Below are 6,341 nucleotides of genomic sequence, written 5' to 3' on the forward strand. Positions count from 1 at the left end.
TTTACAAACACACCCTACAGTATGTGTCTGTAGTGCACGCAGTAGGTCTTTTATGATTGGCTACTTGTACACACACACAAGTCTTGTCACATACACTACTGAAGGGGGGGGAATTTGCACTTTCAGCAGGTGATTCTTGCTCATCTCCCTTAAACTGTCAGGTTGACGTTTATTAGATGAATCTTGTCCTGGAGGCAGGATAAAGTTAAAATTGTCTATATATAGAGTACCAGTCAAAAGTTTGAACACACCTACTCATTCAAGGATTTTTCTTTATTTTTACTATTTTCTACATTGTAAAATAATAGTGAAGACATCAAAACTATGAAATAACACATATGGAATCATGTAGTAACCAAAAAAGTGTTAAACAAATCAAAATGTATTTTATACTTGAAATTCTTCAAATAGCCACCCTTTGCCTTGATGACAGCTTTGCACACTCTTGGCATTCTCTCAACCAGCTTCACCTGGAATCATTTTCCAACAGTCGTGAAGGAGTTCCCACAAATGCTGAGCACTTGTTGGCTGCTTTTCCTTAAGTCTATGGGCCGACTCATCCCAAACAATCTCAAGTTGGTTGAAGTCAGGGGATTGTGGAGGCCAGGTCATCTGATGCAGCACTCTATCACTCTCCTTCTTGGTAAAATAGCCCTTACACAGCCTGGAGGTGTGTTGGGTCATTGTCCTGTTGAAAAACAAATGATAGTCACACTAAGCCCAAAACAGATGGGATGGCATATCGCTGCAGAATGCTGTGGTAGCCATGCTGGTTAAGTGTGCCTTGAATTCTAAATAAATCACCAACCAGCAAAGCACCCCCACACCATAACACCTCCTCCTCCTCCATGCTTTACGCTGGAAAATACACATGCGGATATCATTCGTTCACCCACACCACGTCTCACAAAGACACGGCGGTTGGAACCAAAAATCTCCTATTTGGACTCCAGACCAAAGGACAAATTTCCACTGGTCTAATGTCCATTGCTCGTGTTTCTTGGCCAAAGCAAGTCTCTTCTGTTCTTTAGTAGTGGTGTCTGTGCAGCAATTTGACCATGAAGGCCTGATTCACAGTCTCCTCTGAACAGTTGATGTTGAGAAGTGTCTGTTACTTGAACTCTGTGAAGAATTTATTTGGGCTGCAATTTCTGAGGCTGGTAACTCTGATGAACTTATCCTCTGCAGCAGAGGTAACTCTGGGTCTTCCTTTCCTGTGGCGGTCCTCATGTGAGCCAGTTTCATCATATCGCTTGATGGGTTTTGCGATTGCACTTCAAGAAACTTTCAAAGTTCTTGAAATGTTCCGTATTGACTAACCTTCATGTCTTAAAGTAATGATGGACTGCCATTACTCTTAGCTTATTGGAGCTGTTCTGGCCATAATATGGACTAGGTCTTTTACCAAATTGGGCTATCTTCTGTATACCCCCCTACCTTGTCACAACACAACTGATTGTCTCAAACACATTAAGAAGGAAAGAAATTCCACAAATTAACTTTTAAGAAGGCACACCTGTTAATTGAAATGCATTCCTGGTGACTACCTTATGAAGCTGTTTGAGAGAATGCCAAGAGTGTGCAAAGCTGTCATCATGGCAAAGCGTGGCTATTTGAAGAATCTCAAATATGAAATACATTTTGATTTGTTTAACATTTTTTTGGTTACTACATGATTCGGTGTGTGTTATTTTATAGTGTTGATGCCTTCACTATTATTCTACAATGTAGAAAATAGTAAAAAATAAAGAAAAACACTTGAATATGCAGGTGTTCTAAAACCTTTGACCGGTAGTGTACGTAGTAAAAATGAAAGAAAACCATTTAATGTTAGGATTAGGCATAAGGTTAGCAGTGTTTTTAAGGTTAGGGTTAGGTTTAACATTAGACTTTATGACTTTGTGGCTGTCAGCTAGTGACTACCCTGCAGGGCTGCCTCCAGTACATGACTCTTCCCAATAATTGCCAACCTGATGAAAAGTGTTCTTTCATCTGTCATGCGTGTGTTGAAGTTTGTTGTTTTTATCCATTGTAGGGAGCCCCCACCACAAATGGATCAGGTAACTACAGCCCCATGATGTTCCTATACAGTGTCTCATCCTCTAGAGAAAAGCAGAAAAGCATACTGCTGTGTATAATATCTCAACAGATCCTTATTGATGTTACTATCCTCTATAATGGGATGATTAACTATATCCAGCAGAATCTTTCAATTATTTAATCTTTCATTGACTGATTAACTATTAATGCTTTGAATACAGTGGGCTAATAAAGTCCCAGTACTTGACCAAACAATGTGATTTTGTGATAAATGGATATTGTGTAAACTACAATCGAATCTGTCATTTTAAAGGAAATTTGAATACAATATCTGCACATTCCAAAGATTCAAATGTAATTTCTTCACTTACTAACTATTAAGTTCAAGTAGGCGTAAAATGTCCCACCTAGTCTCATTTGTACCGTAAGATGTAATCGTTTTCTCCCTTTGTTCGGCAAAAGGGAAGAGGAGAGGACAATGTGATTAGGAATCCTTCCAATATATTAGGTAAGATGTAGGCTAAAGGTTTTCTCCTTTTGTTTGTGAACAGGGATGTGGTGAGGAAAATGGGACAATGAAGTACGTGCAGAAGTACATTAGGTAAACTGTAGGTGCTTTGGGTCATTGATTATGAAACAGCAGGGTTTAAACATTGACACTGTATACACAGAGTATACCAAACATTGGGAACACCTTCCTTATATTGAGTTTCACCCCCCATGTTGACTCCAGTGCTTCCCACAGTTTTGTCAAGTTGGCTGGATGTCCTTTGGGTGGTGGAACATTCTTGATACACATCGGAAACTGTTGAGCGTGAACCCCAGCAACGTTTCAGTCCTTGACACAAACCGGTGTGCCTGGCACCTACTGCCATACCCCGTTCAAAGGCACTTAAATATTTTTTCTTGCCTGTTCCATCTCTGAATGGCACACACACACAATCCATGTCTCAATTGTCTCAAGGCTTAATAATCCTTCTTTAACCTGTCTCCTCCCCTTCATCTACACTGATTAAAGTGGATTTAACAAGTGACATCAATAAGGGATAATAGCTTTCACCTGGATTCACCTGGTCAGGCTATGTCATGGAAAGAGCAGGTGTTCCTAATGTTTTGTACACTCAGTGTAGTACTGTAATATCTATTTAAGCAAACTATTAGTAGTAAGTGTTAAGCACTGATAGCTATTAAGAAATAGCCAATCTCTGTTTTACTTCGAGTGTTGGTCCTTTTTACCTTCCGAGAGAGTTCTCAGGGATTACCGCCACGGCTGTGTACATCCCACCCCAAGCCGACACCAAAAATGATCAAAGATCTTCATTGGACCCTGAACAAACTGCAGACTATCAACACACACACTGTCCAACTCGCAGAGATTTTACGCTGGACCACTGCTACATGCCTTTTCGACACGGGTATAAGGCCATCTCCCATCCTCCGTTCAGCAAATCTGACCATGACTCAACGTTTCTCCTTCCTGCTACAAACAAAGACTCAAGAAGGAAGTTCCGGTGGTCAGGTCTGTACAACACTGGTCTGACCAACTAGAATCCATACTCTAAGACTGTTTTGATCACGTAGACTGGAATATGTTTTGGGTAGCCTCTAGGGATAACATCAATGAATATGTTGACTCAGTCACCGCATTCATAAAAAAATGCATAGATGATGTGATATCGATAGTGTCTTTCAAAACTCATTCAAATCAAAAACAGTGGATTAATGGTAGCCTTGTCGGGAAACTGAAGGAGAAAGATGCTTCTCATGAACACAGCAAGGTGACCAGGGGACAATTGTATGGTTAAACAGTACAAATACAACCTATGCAGATCGATCAAGATGGTGAGACACAAGTACAGTACAGGGACAAAGCGAAGGAGCGATTCAGCGGGAGTATGTGGCAGAGGTTTCTAACGATCACTGATTACAAAAGGAAATCCAGTCCCGTCTCGGACGCTAATGCCGCCCTACCGAACGAGCTAAACACCTCTTTCTCACACTTTGTGCAAAACAACTGAGCTGCCAAGGAGAGAACCTGAGGACAACAAGGGCTACTTGCTTATGGTCTCCAAAGACAATGTATGTAAACGTGTTCAATGTATTCAAACGTGTTAACCCTCGCAAGGCTGCCGGCCCAGACGACATCTCAATCCACGTGTGTAGACCAGCTAGCTGTTGAGTTATCTGACATTTTCAATCTCTCTAGCTCAGGCCGTTATCCCCACCTGCTTCAAGATGTCCACTATTATCCCCGTGCCCAAGAAAGGGAAGGTAACTTAACTGAATAACTACCAACCCGTAGCACTGACTTCTGTCATCATGAAGTGTTTAGAGAGGCTAGTCAAAGGCTTCATCACCTCCTCCCTCCCTCCCGACACACTCAACCCTCTCCAATTTTCCTACCGCCCCGCTACCGGACGACACAATTGCCATTGCACTGCACACTGCCCTCACCCACCTAGACAAGAGAAATGCCTATGTGAGGATGCTGTTCATCGACTACAGTTCAGCCTTTAATACCATAGTGCCCTCTAAGCTCACCACAATGCTCACCACAATGCTCAATGGTCACTCAAGGACACCTACTGTCCTGTATCTACAACTACCCCCCCCCCACACCCCCCACCCACCCACCCAATTGCACCTTGAAGCCTTGAAGCCCACTGGCTGCGTCTGAAATGGCACTCTATTCCTTAGATAGTGCACTACCTTCGGTAAAGAAAACTGTTGCTTCCTTATGTGTATGCAAAACAGGCACAATTTCTTCCTCCTTCCTGGTCATGAGAATAAGATCACATTTCAGCCGTTATGGACACCGCCCATGTTATTACAATAGTCTTTTTTCTGAAGAATTTCTCAACCAGGTCTATGACCTATAGTGCCGTGAAAAAGTATTTGCCCTCTTTCTGATTTTCTCATTTTTGTTACTGAATGTTATCTTATCTTCAACTAAAACCTAATATTAGATAAAGGGGACCTGAGTTTACAAATAACACAACAATTATACTTTTTTTATTTATTTAATTTACAAAGTTATGCTCACCCAATTCCCCTGTGTGAAAAGGTAATGGCCCCCTTACACTCAGTAATTGGTTGTGCCACCTCCAACCAAACAGCTTTATTGCCTTGTTGCAATGTTTGGAATGTTTTTGTCTGTATTTTTGTATTCTTATTTTCACTCTGCTGTCATTTGGGTAATTATTGTACAATGTTGTTTATTCATCATCAGTTTTATCCCATCACAGCCATTGAACTCTGTAGCTGTAAAATCAGCAATGGCTTCATGGTAACATCCCTAAGCATTTTCATTCCTGTCCTGCAGTTGAGTTCAGAAGTACAACTGTATCGTTGATATGTCTGGGTGGTTTAATACATCATTATTAACTTGACCATGCTTAAAGAGATATTCAATGTCTGATTTATTATTGAAACCCATCTACCTATCACCCTTATTTATGTTGTCTTTGTAATTGAATCTGTGCTTGAAATTAAACACCTGACTGAGAGACCTTACAGATGTTGTATGTATGGGGACAGAGGAAGGGTTAGTCATTCAAAAATCATGTTAACCTCTATTATTTCACACAGAGTGAGTCCATGTAACTTATGTGATTTGTTAAGCCAAATTTTACTCCTGAACTAATTTAGGCTTGCCTAAACAAAGCGCTGAATATTTATACAACAACTATATTTTAGTGCTGAATTTTGTATTAATCTTAAAAAAAATTATATTCTACTTTGACATTATTTTGTGTAGATTGTTGACAAAAAAAACACTGTATATAACTATTAATTCTTGAAGAATAAAACTTTTAAATGCCTCATGTGCTTAATTCAAATGTAATATCCCATCAGAACCCAAAATATAGGCTTGTTTTACTCCATTGTTGTCACGTCCTGACCAGTATAGAGGATATTTTGTTATTGTAGTTTGGTCAGGATGTGGCAGAGGGTAGTTGATTTATGTATTACGGGGTTTGTTGGTCACTGTTTTATGTTTGTATTTCTATGGGTATGTTCTAGGTTAGTTTTTCTATGTGTAGGTTGGGTGCTGGACTCTCAATTGGAGGCAGGTGTTTCTAGTTGCCTCTGATTGGGAGTCCTATAAGTAGGTGTGTTTTTTGTTTGTCACTTGTGGGTAGTTGTTTGAGAGCACTGCTTTTGTTGAGCCTGCTTCTCTGTTCCTGGCGTTAGTTTGTTTATTGTTTTTCCGTGGTGTTTGCATTTTTTATAATAAAGATGTTGAGCACGCAACCCGCTGCGTTTTGGTCCCATTCTCTCTTCCACGACAGCTGTGACAA

The sequence above is a fragment of the Salmo salar genome, chromosome ssa17 (genome assembly GCF_905237065.1).
Source record: "Salmo salar chromosome ssa17, Ssal_v3.1, whole genome shotgun sequence".
NCBI lineage: Eukaryota > Metazoa > Chordata > Actinopteri > Salmoniformes > Salmonidae > Salmo > Salmo salar.